Source organism: Calypte anna, chromosome 7, assembly GCF_003957555.1.
Source record: "Calypte anna isolate BGI_N300 chromosome 7, bCalAnn1_v1.p, whole genome shotgun sequence".
NCBI lineage: Eukaryota > Metazoa > Chordata > Aves > Apodiformes > Trochilidae > Calypte > Calypte anna.
The window spans coordinates 26,763,308-26,776,946 of NC_044253.1; the positions used below are offsets into that span (position 1 = coordinate 26,763,308).

Genomic DNA, 13,639 nt, shown 5'->3' on the forward strand with positions numbered 1-13,639 from the left:
GTAGGCTCAGCCCCACCATGTCCTTCTGCAGGGGGGTGTTTGGGTAGCTGGATGGGATTGGGGAACAAAAGCCATTTGCTGTCTGTGCATTGGCCTGGACCCAGCTCTCTGGAGGAGAAAACCAGGATCCTTGCTTCCCACACTCACCACAGAGCAGGCACAGGCAGCCCTTGGGAGCCAAATATCCTGAGTTTTGAGCCACGTTGGATTTTCTGGTGATTTTTACACCAGCCTTCCCATTTGAAAACCCATTCCCAGAGCAGCCAAGGAGAAGCCACCAAGCAGACAAAAGAAAAAATGTCCTTCAGGTTGCAGGGAGTTGATTCTCCCTTTGCAGTGATGAGTGTGGCACCTTCCAAATAGCATTTTATTGTTGTTTTGATTTTTGGCAGGTTTGGTTTTGTGTTTCTTTTTGTTGTTTTTTCCCTTAAATTTTTGTTAGGAAACAAATGTTGCAGGCAAAGTAGTGTTTCTCTTGCAGGATATGAGCTCCTAAGGCAAGTCCCAGCTTGTGTGCTGAATGGGTGGGCTGGTCCCATCAGTTCAGGTGGCTCTGTTCCGGCTTCCTTGGGTTTTCTTTTGCTTTGTCTTCACCTCCAACACTTTGGTACTTCTTGTGAGAAAGAGAGAGAGAGAGAAAAAAAAATTATTTTTGATGCCACAGAAGCCACATGCATTAACAATTTTTTGGAGAGCAACCCATTTTAAAGGCAAAATATAATATCTATAATATATGTTTCCCCCACCAGCTCAAAATGATCAGGTTTTTTAAAATGATATTTGCAGGCTATTAGTTGTGGGTTGTGCTGTCAAGACATACGACTTGGTTTAGCAAACACTGGCTTGGAAATCCTGGTGATGTGCATGTACTCAGCTTGGTCCTTCCAGGGGGTTCTTTGCACCCAGCACGTCTGAGCATCCCTTTGGAGAAGCTGGTTTTCAGGAGAGCACTTCACTTGGAGGTTCAGCTGAGCCAGGTGGGAGGCTGTGACCGTGCTGTCTCTGCTTTCTGCAATAATTAAAGAGACTTTCCCAATTAGTAGCTAATGGCTTCCATGGTATTTCTGTAATGTTTCACAACCGTACACTGATTTTTCCTGTCTGGAGAGATGTGTGTCGCCTACGGTAGGCTAGAAGAAGAGGGGCCTCAGCAGAATGGTTAAGGGAAAACACCTGGATTGTTGCTCTGAAAAATCAACTGAGCTTTTTGGAAGGTTGTGTGTCTTTTCTACATGTGTTTGAATGACTTTTTAAATTTGTTTTTAGCAGCTGTCACAAGGTACCAGCCTCATTTCCCCAGGTATCATTGCAGTGTTCCCCTCAGTGTTGGATACCCTGCTGCCCTTGCCATTGTCTGTCAGTCTTTGTTCCTCATATCTTTTTTATTTTTTTTTTTTTTAAGATGCAGACATAATGCTGTGAACTGAAATAAATTATTTATACAATGAAAGGGCCTGATAAAAAAAAAAGTGTTCTTCTGCTTATTTCTCAGTATCAATGCTGCATTTCACAATTGGCTTTTGCTGCATGCTATGGAGGAGGTTGCTCCTGGCTCCCCAGGGAGGGGGAGATGTGGGGATGGAGAAGTGACCTGCTCAAGATCAGGATTGCTCTGCACCCAGCAGCACGCTGGCATGGGGAGAACACTGATAATTGTGTGCTCAATGAAATCTGAGCTCTCATTCATGCAGGTTGCTGAACTTCTCTGTTTCTGTCCCTGAAAGGGGAGAAGGCTGTTGGGTGTGGGGATTTTCTTCCCTTGCCCCTTTATTTTAAACTGACGTGCAGGAGGGGATATCCTAAGGGGAATGGGGTGAAAGTTTTGCTTTTTCTTGGTGTGGCTTTTTGCAAGCTGGTGCCTGTGAGCAAGTCATGGCAGTGGCAGAGAGACAGAGCTGCCGGGGCACGAGCAGGATGCTGCAGAGCTGCAGCTGCCTCTGCTCCAGGGTGGCTGTTGGGACAGGATATATCAGGGTGACATTTCATCAAGGAGAGCCAAAGCAGGATGGTAAATGTCTTTTTTTTTTTTTTTTTTTTTAATGACTTGGCAGCCAGGGAAGACATTATGAGCCCAGTTGGTGAGACCAGGGCTTACGAGCACATCTCCTGCCCTGGGTTTATGCTGGACTCCTCTTTGCTTCCCTGGCTTCCCAGGTGAGAGGAAACACTCCCTGCTTTTTAGGATCAGTGCCCTGGGGCTCCAAAGGACCTCAGAATGAACCTAGGGGGTTCTCCAGCTATGCAGTTACTGAGTTATCCAGGCTGTGGGTACAGGCCCAGAAATCTCTCAGATTCAGCAGAGCTGAATGGTGATCTGTGGCATTTAAGGAATGAGTTGCTGGGTGCTCAGCTGCCTCAGAAAGGTGAAGTTCCCTACAAGCTGCTTCCTCACACAGAGCATCACTGATGAGTTTCTGTCTTTCTGCCATGCAATGGGCAGCATGGTCTGGTCCAGGACTCCTGAAGATGCTTCCTGACCATTGCTTCCCTTTGTGCCTCCAGCCCCATTTTCAGGCCACATATGGGACATCCATGTGCTTCTTCTGGCCTGTGTTTCATGGATCTGAAAGCCAGGTAGGGGATTCCATGGCATCCTGCACTCTTCTTTGTGTGAAGAGACTTCTCTTCACCAGTCCCACCTGGCAGGAGCTTACTTATGGAATTTTTTCTGCTGGCATGGAGCTGTGCACAGACTGGTGTAATGTTCCTATATGGGCTCAGGTGAGACCCAGGGCAACCACACTTGCATTCCTTGGACTCACAGGGTGACCTTGTTCCTGCAGGGGGATGGGTGGGGCTTTCCTCCTCCCAGTTCAGTGGGGGAAACCATCACTGACCATGCAATGGAGGAAAAGAAGCATCCTGGAGGGTTTGGGCTGTCAGTTTAGAGAGGCCATGTCCTGGCCTGTGTGTGCACAGGACCAGCTGGGAGAGCAAGCAGCAAGGAAGTAGTTTGGCTGTCAGAAGTATTGCATCTCCATGAGCATGGGCTGGGAGCAGGCAAGAGGAACCCACAACCATTCCCAAAGGGAAGAAGAGGCAAGAAGAACATGGGCCAGGGCTGTGGTCCAGCCTACAGCAGCAGGAGATGGGGTTGGGACAGAAATAACCAGAGAAATGAGCTATTAGCATGCTCATCACCACCTCTCTGCAGGTCCTTGATGTGAAAGCCACTAAGGGAGAGCTCCTGAATAACCTCTGCTTGCTCTTGGTGACAGGTGCTTCAGACACAGGTCCAAAGGCTTGGCATGTCCCAGGTGTTCATACATGACCCCAGGAGCCCTGTAGCCTCTCTATGGTAGGGTCTCCCTCTGCCTTGCCTCTTGATGGCTCAGCCACACGGGTCCTTCTCCCTTTTCTCCCCTCTTTAAGGTAAATCCATCTGCTTTATTTTAAATGGGATTTGCCTCCCAAGCAAGTGTCTTTGCAAGGATCATCTTGGTTAATGTCATTTACAATGTGCTGAACCTTCAAAACAAGGTGTAATGCAGAGGGAGCTATTAGCACAGCAGAAGTTATCCAGTTATCCACAACCTCTGGTGTCAGAGGTTGAGGGGGAGTGGTGAGGATCATCATCTCTTCCAAAGGGGCCATAAACAAGAAGGAAAAAAAAATGCTGATTGGAATCTGGGGCCCTGTTTGCTTTGCTTCCAGTCATTCCCCTCCATGTGTTGAAGCTGCTTCTTCAACACTGAGTACCCCAAATCAAAGGTTTTTTTTTTTTTTATCCGAGCAGCAAGAGGGCCCTGCTGTGAATCAGGTCTGCACAACACTGGATCACATCATGAAAAAATAAAAAATGGTTGTGCTTACCTACTAGAGCAAAATGTAGACATTTTGATACAAGCACATTCTTACCAAGGGTACTTTGTGATGACAAAGGGATAGGGAGAGCCAAGCCTGGGAATATTTGCTCTAATAAACCATTTTGTTTCATCCGTCTTAGCTTGTGTTTGCTTCCTGCAGATATTTAAGGGAGATTCAAGGGAGGAAATCTTCCCAAAAAAACCCAACAAAAAAAGGAAAGAAAACAAAACAAATAAACCCAAACAAAAAGCCCAAGAATGACTCACATGCAAGTACATTAAAATACTGGTGGAAGGTGAGTTATGAAGCCCATAAATCCCCTAGGTGTTTGTACTGAAGTGATACCCAGAAATAATGCCATGAGCCCCAGGGAGCTGCATCAGAACTCATGACTCCCTTGTCCTCCCTCCCTGACAATCTTGACTAGGTGGCATCTTCTGGCTTCCAAAATGCTGTGGAATGAGGCTGTAGGGTTATGGAAGTGCTGCTGAGACCATGGCCACAGGGAGAGAAGGGACACAGCCTGCTTGCAGATACCAGAGAATGGGGGGCAGAGCTCATTTCACCCAACTCTTCATAAACTGACAGATTTTTTTTTTTAATTTTTTTTATTGCTTCATCCCAGTTCCCAAATTTTGCAGCTGAAGCAGTCTGCAGGCCCTATTCCTGGAGGATTCCCAAAGTTGTCTCAGGAGACGGGTGCACTGATCCCACCACCCTGCATTGCTTTCAGGTCTGTACTTTGCTGCTGCAAAGGGAGCAGGGCATAAAGCTGGGTCTTGGCACCCTTTTTTCAGTCTTCACCACTGATTCCTGCCTAACCTTTGTCACATCACTTTAGATGGCCCTAGGCTTCTTTTCTGGAGGTATAAAAGAAGGCTGCCAGCATTTCTCTCACTTCCAAGGCCAAAAAAAAAAAAAAAAAAAAAAAAAGGAATTGGTGGTGGTGGGGTACTCAAATTTCTGCACTGAAAATGCTATATGTATGGGATGGTCCCTTACATGGTGGGGAAATGGGCTGAATGGTCCTTGGCTGGAGGAGATTGCTGCAGGTCCAGGTATTCCCACTTGCAGAAAGCTACACCAGGGCCGAGTGCCTTGGCTCAGCATCCTGCTGAACTTTGGGTTATGAGCTGTGGCTGCCTGAAACCCTCAAGCCAGATCCTCAAGGTTAATATCACCCCCTAAGCCCATTCCTGTTGGCTTTCCTGCAGCCTCAGGGATTGCAGGGCTGAAGGAATGGCCCCCAGGGTCCTGTCTCCAGGGATGGAGGCAGCTCAGGTCCCTGCAGATCCACCCATCCAGAGGTGAAGGACCAGCATGGCAATGGGACACAGGAACACAGGACAACTATTGTACTGGTTAATGTTGACACAGCCCTTGGGAAACTCTCTCCCTTGCTGACAAGGAGACCTTTCCAGCACTTTGGTGACTTCCCCACCCTTTGGCTTCTGCTACCTGTTTCAATGCCCAAAGACAGGAAGAGAACTTAGCCATGGTCCACCCCAAGAGTATGCAGGGGGAAAGAAGATACTGCAAAGATGGGAGGGAGAAGTGAGGGGCTGTGTCTGGGGAGACCACAGCCATGTTTAAGCTCCTTATCTATAATTACTTGCAAATAAGCCCTGGGTACATTTATATATTTATCCATATCTATGTATATATCCAATCCATGTTCTGTTTATATTTATATAAATATGGAGCAAGACAAACCTCTCTTAGGGCACGGCGCTCCAAGGTCCAACAGGGGTTCCAGCAGAAGTGCACAAACAGTACTCTGAGTCTGTTGCCCTCAGGACTGGTCAGCCTGGATCAGTGCTACTGCTCCAGATTCAACTGACCTCTCTGCTGGCTTGCTCAGGACTGAGCTGAGCCTGTGCTTCAAGCCTCACCTTTTATTGGCCCCCTAATCCTGCTCATGCGCAGTTGGGGCCCACCCTAATCAGGCACAGGTGGGCTTAACACAAGCTCATGCCCACTGCCTGGTAATTAGTGGCACCTGGTTGCCTTATTTCACTACATATATGTGATACATATGTGATAACATGCAGAGGGGGTACCAGAAGACCTCTAACTCTGCAAATATTTCATTAGCTCTTGTGTCACCAGACCCTCATTTTCCCCAGGGCTTCAGCTCCAGCAAGGGACAGCCTCAGTGTGTATTAGGAGAGAGAAACTCTGGGCTGGCTTCAAACAAGATGGGAGTTGAAAGACCCTCTTCCTCACCAAAAAATTATTTCCAGAGAGGGTGATCAGGCATTGGAATGGGCTGCCCAGGGAGGTGGTGGATTCTCTGTCCCTGGAGGTTTTTAAGAAGAGGCTGAATGTGGCACTCAGTGCCATGGTCTGGGAACCACAGTGATAGTGGATCAAGGGTTGGACTTGATGATCTCAGAGGTCCTTTCCAACCCAGATGATTCTGTGATTGAGCTGAGGGTTCATCAGGAAGCTGGAGGTGACCAGGGATGATTTTGATAAGATGAGCAGGGCAAGGTGTCCTCTGGAGCCTGTTTGCCTGGGCAGATAGGAACAGACCCAAATTTTCCCTAAGCCCTGAACTGGGAGTGCTGCAGCAGAGCTGCCCACAGAGGATGAGCATCCAGAACCCATCACTGCCTGTGTCTGGGTAGAGCCTGCCAGGTCAAGTCTTGGCACTTGATAAACCAGAGTGAGAGAAGCCTGCACAAAACCTTGGCATCTGTAATGGAGCTTCTTGGAAACCATCCAGTGCTCCTCTTCCTGTGCCATTCAGAAAGGAGAATTCATCCCAAATGAGCCATTTGTGGAAATGCAGATGGCATAATGCCACAGTGGGTGTGAAAAACAATCAAGCCACAGTGACCTTGAGCATTCGGGCAATGCTGAAACAACATTCTGGAATAGATCATGTTCACTTCAAGATGTTTTTAAAGGCATATTCTGTTTTTAGATGTATATAATGAAATGTACCTTGAAATCTGAGCGGGGCATAATGGGAACAGGGCACAGGCAGCCCCTGCACAGCATCTCTGGCTCCCCAGGAGCATCCCACCCTGACACGCAGGGGTCCTCTGGCCTTACTGGGAGACCCTTCATCTTCTACATGCCATGGCTTTTTTTTTTCTCACTGGGTATCCAGGAATCTCTGCTATCAGTTGTCCAGAAATCTCAGGAAATTCTCAGGAACAGAAACAGCAGCAGAAGAAATTCTGTCCTTTTGCTCCCTGCTCCCAACCTCCCTGTCCCATTTGAACTTACTTTTATCATGAAATGTGCAGAAAAATGGTTCAGTTCCTAATGAGCTGAACACCTTCAGTCAAGGCAAGACTTGGCTTGCCAAGAATGTGAATAATTTATGTGTAGATAATAGTGAGAGGGGGAGCACAAAGCAAAAGGAGTTTGGCTTTCATGCCTCTCCATGCTGCTGCTGAGGCTTGGCCCTACCCAGGATAGCTATTCCTGACTATCCCAGGTGGACTTATTTATGGGGGAAACCTTCCTCTGACTCGACAAGCAGAACCCTCCTTTTTGGTTTCATGCAATCAATCCACTGGAGATGCAATCACTAAACTAGGGGGGGAGGAAGGGAGAGGAGAGAAATAAAAATAATATTGTTCTTCCCAAATTTGACCTAAACCTGTATTATTTTGCATGCTTTTGTATCCTGGATGAGCTTTTCTCTGTAGGCAGGGCCCCAGAAATGGTACAGAAATCCAGCTCCAGCCTTGCAAGCACAGCAGCTCACTCTCAGGGCTTCATAAGCCAGAAGCCCTGATATATATATATATATATATATATATATATATAAACACACACATATATACTTTTTTTTTTAAGTCCTAGCAAGGTTTAATGCTGGACTCCTGGGATGGCAACTAAATTAAAAAAAAAATCATCAAAATAGTTTTATTTTATTGGTGGCCTGTACAAGAAGGCAAGCAAAGAAAAAGAAAATTGGTTCTGTCCTGGCTCAGACACAAGGGCAGATATCGAGCTTCTGAAAGAGTGGCACAGTAGAAGAACAGCTTCAATAAGCAGATTTAATATCTGAAATGTCAGGAGATTTTGGACAGCAGGAAAATCCCTGGGAGCCTTGCACTGTGCACTTGGAGAGGCATATTTAGTTCTCAGTTCCATATCATGTCCTCCAATGCTTAAAGGGGGTAAAGGCCTAAAAATGATTCAAGATTTACAGCTCAGCTACTCTTTGCAGCAGGGGAAATGTTGAAAAGGAAGGGGAAAGGGTTTGGAACTAGGAAGCAGAGACTCTTGTGCATCCCTCCTCTAGACAGGAACTCCTAGGACATTGCAGTTCATGAAAAGCCAAGTCCAGCTCAAGGTTAGGGGGGTGGGGGCAGTGGTGCTTAGAGCTGAAGAGGTAAATCTGCTCCAAAAGATGTACTTTTCAGTGCACATGGCATTGGCAGCTTCAAGTCTCAACTCAGAAAATAATGCAGGAGAAATTCTAAATATTTTAAATTTTTTTTTCATCCTCTCCTTCTCAAAAGGGACTTCTTTTCCAAGCAAAAAGAAACCTAAACCAGAATTTCTCACTCCATCCCCAGGTGGTTTTTTTTCTCCTCCTTTCTGGCTTTGCTGTTGATTGGGCCACTTGGCAAACCAAAACCATCTCACATGGAGATTTAGTCTTTTCCCCATCCTCAACATCTGCCATCAGCAGAGGTGAGAAAGGGTGGCAGAGAGCTTGGTTCACTGGCTCTGCTTGAAAATACCCCTTAAGGCAGACACAGCATTGGAGGCAAAGAGGTGTAAGGGTTATGTCTTTGCTCAGTGACCCAGATCAGAGGGGAAGCTTTGCAAAGACATCTCCCAGCTGAGTTGAGCAGGTCACTTGGTGCAGATATGAGCTATAACTTGTGGGAAGTTGTATTCTTATTTAAAAAAAACACCTTCCTTTGTCCAAGTGGGGTGAGCCTGTTTGGAGGCTCCTCTCCATGATGCTTCCTCCCTCATTCCCTGGGCACAGACAGGAGCAGAGCCCAGCCATGGCTCATCTCCTTTGGGTGACTCTTGTTGGTGGGGAGGCTTCTCCAGGGACATCCTGGGCAGGCAGCAGGGCTGAAGGGGAGGACAAGGGGAGGATGGGTGGAGCTGGCAGCAATGCACAAGTTAGAGCCCCCCTCAGGTCCATACTCTGGGCTACAGCCATGGCTTGGGCAGAGGGCAGTTGGCAGCCCAGGGGTGTGCAGCTTGGACATGAGCAGTGAGACTGTGGACAACGTGGCTTTAATTAATTACCTACTTATGTTGTCCACTGCTCTACCTTAAAACAACTGAGTTAATTGGTCACAAATGAGCTCTGGATATATACAAGCTGTAATGGAGACAAGTCACCAAAACCCCCTGCAAGCTGGGCCCTTTGTCACCCTCCTTTTGACCTGGCGCAGAAGAGTTTCTGGTGAGTTGTTCCAGAGTTTCTGTGTTGGTTTTCTTTGTGAGAGGGACTTTTGAAGAGGGCATGGAGTGATAGGACAAGGGGGAACAGTTTCAAGCTGAAAGAGGGGAGATTCAGATGAGGTATTAGGAAGAAATTCTTCGCTGTGAGGGTGGGTGGTGAGACACTGATCCATTCTGCCCAGAGAAGCTGTGGCTGCCCCATCCCTGGAAGTGTTCAAGGCCAGGTTGGATGGGGCTCAGAGCAACCTGGCCTGGTGGGAGGTGTCCCTGCCCATGCAAGCCAAACCAGCCTGGGATTCTGGGATTCTGTAGTTTCCCTTCCCACCTCCCTTCCCAGCAGCAGGACAATCAGGGGAATCTGGGATGTCTTTCATCTCCACCACAAGGGTTATTTCATTAGCATCCAAACCAAAGCCATGTTTGATTCAGTCTGATCCTTCCCATCTCCCCAAAATTAGCTTTATTAAAAGAAAACAAAGGTGCTCACTTATGTGATTCAGTCATCCCCAGTTATAAAGAAAGACAGCAAAAGAATACTTCCTAGGGAAGAAAAATGGTTATGGGGAGGTTGCCCCTGAGCATGCACTGGCTTTAAAAGGATGACAGGCAGTAATTAATCACTTCAGAGGATTTGCTGATATGTAATTATGTGCAGTGAAAGGTCTGGGAGCACAGCTTGCTATCAGTCACCACTGCGGATCAGTCACCTCAGCTGGGTCACCTCATCACCTGCCCACAAACAATTTCCCCATCTAAATATTTCCTAAGCTTTTTTCTGAACCCCTCAGATTTAAATTCCAGCATTTCAAAGGGGCCGTGTTGCATTCCTGTCCTAAACATCTCCAGCAAATTCTTACCAACCATTCAGGAGATGGATTCACACTGAGTGCAGGTTTCCAGAATCCCACCTGGTGAAAGGCAAAGTCCTTGAGGGCAGATGTAGGGGGCTGGCTCCTCTCCGGGCACTTCCTGGCACAAATGCCCTTATCCAGGAGGATTTTCCATGGTTTTGCAGAATCCATCCCACACTGTGCAGCAGTCGGTGCTTTTTGCACCTTTCATACTGAGTGACACCAGCTCAGCTGCACAGTTGCTGTTTCTGGGGATTTTTTTTGAGGGTTTTTGTGGTGATTAGTGGTTTAGCAAAAGCTCCATGGCCCGGGGTCAGCTTGTGACACTGAGGAACCTCACCTTCCCCCTCAGAAGCCAGAAGGAAAGGGGAACCTGCAGCCTGCTGGGTGAGAGGGCAGATGAAAAGAATAATTAAATGAAAACAACCCTAAAAAGAAACCCTAAAAAAGTTTTATGCCAGTTTTAGGATTTTACAACCGCTGACTCATGATTTTTTTCTCTCTTCTTTCGTCTGCTGCTTTTGTTTGTTTGTCTTGTTCTGAATTTGTTTGGTTTGTTTTTTTCTTTTTCCTTAAATCTGGGGATTTAAAGAAGACCCTTTTGCACACACATCCTTGGTGCAGTCACAGCTACACGTTTTCCATAAAAATGGACTTCCTAGCTGGAAGTGGCTAATGGACCATGCAAAGAGATGATTTTCCCCTCCTTGTTCTTAGCCTCTGGCCTCTGTGCTGGGATGGTTGGAGTGAAGGGGAATGAGGGATAGGGGAGCTGATTCATCTCTGGCCCAGCTTCAGTCCCAGCCCTTGCTGATCCCTCCCCAGGGGATGCGTCTCAGCTCGGAGCCGGACAGCGAGACGCCAGGGAGAGATAATCCCTGGCGCATCCCTGCTGCCTCCCGGGATGCAGGGCTGGGGGGTGCATATCCCTGGGGGAGGAGAGGGGATGTAACCTCAGCCCCAAGGGAAACGGCTCTCGTCCACCTCCAAAACCCCTCCTTTTTTGTAACCCGGGGGTGAGTTGTGGCTGAAGGAAGCGTTGTCAGGAGCGTGGCTCGTTCCCCTGCCCTGATGGTAAAGGGGGAGAAGGATACGACCCAGGAGAGAGCTGCCAACACGTGTTGATGGAGAGCAGGACGGCTCTCAGCAGTTTGGGATATTCTCCAGCCCCACTGTTGTCTGGAGGAGGCTGTCACACGTGATTCGGTGTGATCCCCCTGTTCAACATTGCTCTACCTGCTTGGATCCTGCTGTGCAGGGGCTGAAAAGCATCTAAAAGCCGTGCAGGTGTGGTGCTGAGGGACATGGTGGCCTTGGCAGTGCTGGGTTAATGATGATCTTAAAGGTCCTTCCCAACTAAAACGATTCTATTAAAGGGAAAGTGAAGACCCGATGAGACTGATAAAATGAAAATGATTGTCCCAGTGTCAGGGGGATTGGCCTCTCGCTGACCCTATCCCACATGCCAGCCCCGGCACACCCAGCACCACATCCCTGCAGGCTCGGGGAGGGAGAGAGGGAGGTTTTGGAGGCAGACTGAGGAGCGCAGCGTATACCTGGGGCAGGGGAAGACCCTGCTGTTGCTTTTTCTCCACTTTCTCCACTCAAAGACAGACCATCCTGCCAGGACACTCACCTCATCCCTTGGCCACCTCTTTTTTTTGCCCGGGATGAGCATCTGGGACAGGGCTGGGTCTGTCTGCAGGGGTGGATACGGCCGAGGGATTTGGCTGAGCTCATCCGGAGTGGCCCAGAGAAGGATGTGGCCCTTCCCGGTGGCCAGCAGCTTCCCCCCTCCCCCTGAGGAATGCGAGTTATGCAGGGACCAGATGTCACCGTGATCAAGCTCAGGAAAGGGTGGCTGTAAAAGGAGAAGATAAACCAAATAAATCAGGCTGCAGAAGGAGAGGAGGGCACAAGTGCACAGAGCTGCCGGAGGGTGGTACAAAGCCCACCCCCCCAACCCCCTTTCCCAGGCAGAGGGAGGGGGGGATGTGGGGCTCACCTGGGCCACAGACCAGCACAGAGGGATGCAGAGCTCAGGGGCAGAGATGCTGGGGAGACCTGGGAGCCTGGACAGAGTAAAGGAAGAAAAAACAAACAAACAAAAAACCAAAACCCAAACAAACAAAAAAACAAACACACACACAAAAAAAACCCAACATGGGGAGGGGGGAATCTTCTGGGTTTTCCTCTGGTAGTTCAACAAAAAATTAAAACAAAAAACCACAATGAGAAAATAAAAATGTGGGGCAAAACCAGCAGCAGTGCATTAGGTGCAAATGGACAAAGCCCTCAGAGTACTGGGTTTTTTCCCTCAGTTTAATTGTGTTTTATTTTATATGATGCCCATTATGGGAGATGGCATCCTGTAATCACTGGTGAAGCAGAAGACACAACGTTATTCTTGGAGAAAGTTACAACTGGCTATGAGGTATTTTAAAAACTGTCATGTATTTTTTTATTTATTTACTTTTCTGCTTAGGCAGGTGACCTCCCTGGGGCTCCAGCCTTCCCTGTGCCAGCATTCAGTTCTGCAGCTTCAGGTCTCTACCTGAGACTATAGAACAGTGGCTTATAGGAAACAGATGGGCATCTTGGGGATACAGCTGCTGACCTGTTACCCTTCCTTCAGTTCTCCAGGTGAAACCAGGTATCCAGACTCATGGTTTTGGGACACAGAAGGAGCCAGGTAGCTGTACTTACTTACCCAAAGTGCAGAATGAGCCCCCAGTGAGAAGAAATCTGTGCTGGTGCACATCCATTCTATGTAAGCAGCAGAGCTATAAAAAACTCACACCAGATGCTCTGGACCTCATCCCACCTGGTATGGTCAGGGCTGTTGCACCCTGAAGGAGATGATAGTGAATATAAATCGTTTTTCACAGCAAAATACTGAGAACCAACCTCCAGTGCAACCTGGGAAACAAAATGTTAGCCTGCTCGAGAAATATGACCCTTGGTGCCTCCAAAAATAAAAGGTGAAGTGTGGCTTTTAGATTGATTTTCTGAGATGCAAACTTGAGCAATTGGGACCTAATATCCCTCCCTTATAGCTCCCTCACCCCCATCCTGAGGAACTCTTTAACCCTTTGGTTAATCTCCAGATTTGGCAGAGAAGCTAAAGTCTCACTGACACAAAGTGCCCATGAGCCTTGTGAAAATAAGTGACTCGCTGGAGAAGAAAGAAAACTGCTATAAATATTCTGAGTCAGGGAAGAATTCATCACTCACTCAGCTCCTGTTATACATCAGAGAAAGCTGTTACAACAACCCCTGCCACAAAGAAAGGCCCAAGCATGAATCACCATCAGGAGATATCAAAGAATCCAACCACAGCTCTGAAATCTGAAAAGAGCCAGACATCCTTGGTGCCTCTGCTCCAGGCCATGTATTCATGCCCATTGCCTGGCCTGTGACTTTCCCGGAGCATCCTGTCCCTCTGGGAAAGATCTCCTGAGGGCTGACAGTCCTCTGTTTGAGGAGAGATAACATCTCCCTTTGAAGATGCTGCCTACAAAGGGCTTCCACCTCTGGAAGGCCTGAAGGATTCCAGCCTTGAATGGACTTCCTAAAACATCAGG

At 47.9% G+C, this 13,639-nt stretch overlaps 1 long non-coding RNA gene across 3 annotated transcripts; it reads right to left on the reverse strand.

Moving 5' to 3' along the window:
* Positions 1 to 768: 768 nt before the first annotated feature.
* LOC115598608 lies at positions 769 to 12,173 on the reverse strand. 3 transcript variants are annotated; one of them, XR_003987773.1, is made up of 5 exons: positions 12,061 to 12,173; positions 11,692 to 11,916; positions 11,292 to 11,422; positions 10,113 to 10,438; positions 769 to 1,009 (listed from the first exon to the last, which is right to left on the reverse strand). It is a non-coding gene; the product is annotated as an uncharacterized LOC115598608 (long non-coding RNA). The 3 variants fall into 3 exon arrangements; XR_003987771.1 differs by lacking the exon at positions 11,292 to 11,422; XR_003987772.1 differs by lacking the exons at positions 769 to 1,009; positions 11,292 to 11,422 and adding an exon at positions 8,473 to 8,865.
* Positions 12,174 to 13,639: the final 1,466 nt, after the last annotated feature.